Genomic DNA, 973 nt, shown 5'->3' on the forward strand with positions numbered 1-973 from the left:
AAGCATTAGACTTCTAGTTAATCTTTATTTACTAATTCTATATATATCAGTTGTGTTCTCTTATGCAGGTGATGCACACATACTGAAGTTAAGCACGAATTGAGAGCAAAATAGTAAGGCATTTTGTGAGTAGTTCCTGTGAGATTTAAGAGTGAGATCCTGAAGCTACATGAACCAGGTTGAAGAACCAGCTCCATAAAGAGTTTTATGTGTCTTTCTTTATTTCTAGTTCAAAGTGTAGTAGGCATTTTGAGTTGTACCTTTCAGCTTTCTAAGAAGCAAATTGTACTAGGTACCTGAATTGTATCTTTCAAGTTAGAGTTAATTTGAAGTAGTTGCAACAGCCTGTGGCGTGTTGCTATAAGGGTTAGAGTTAATCCTTAGGTTTGCAAGAGGTTGTAAACTCTAGTTGAATTGTTCAAGTAAGAGTTAACTCGAAGCAGTCGCAACAACATGTGACTGGTTGCTACAAGGTTAGAGGTAATCCTTAGGTTTGCAAGAGTTTGTAAACTTTGTTGTTGACTTAGAGTTGTAGTGAAGTGTTTGGAGAAAGTTCCACTAGTAGTAGATCGTGGTTTTTTCACCTTTTGAGCCGGGTGTTTTCCACGTAAAAATCCTTGTGTTCTTTACTTTCTACGTTATTTATTTTGCAACCGTAGTATAAGGAACGCATGGAAGAACCAGGTCCTTCGATAATTCAGTGAACGCAAAATCACCCCTTTTGTGTGATATTGAAGTATAAAACATCAGGGGTGTTGACCTTTACTGCATTTGTTGAGCTAATAATTTCTCTTGGTTTCTTTCAACCTTTGCAAGGCCAACCAATAACAAGCACAACAGTAACTATACCGCACCCACCAGCAATTCGCCCTAGGGTTCGAGCTCGGAGGGGACAGGCCACAGACCCACATAGCATAGCGAAGAGGGTAATAAGATATTGATATTGCATGATATGTAGATAAGCTTTATAAGG

The 973-nt window shown here is 38.4% G+C and overlaps 1 long non-coding RNA gene across 1 annotated transcript in view; it reads left to right on the top strand.

Moving 5' to 3' along the window:
- Window positions 1–809: 809 nt before the first annotated feature.
- LOC117276299 (uncharacterized) overlaps window positions 810–973 on the top strand; it is a 1119-nt gene continuing 955 nt past the window's right edge. Inside the window, exon 1 of the long non-coding RNA XR_011411308.1 lies at window positions 810–926. This is a non-coding gene — a long non-coding RNA (uncharacterized lncRNA). The remainder of the gene's footprint in view (window positions 927–973) is intronic.

Source organism: Nicotiana tomentosiformis, chromosome 9 (assembly GCF_000390325.3).
Source record: "Nicotiana tomentosiformis chromosome 9, ASM39032v3, whole genome shotgun sequence".
NCBI classification, from domain to species: domain Eukaryota; kingdom Viridiplantae; phylum Streptophyta; class Magnoliopsida; order Solanales; family Solanaceae; genus Nicotiana; species Nicotiana tomentosiformis.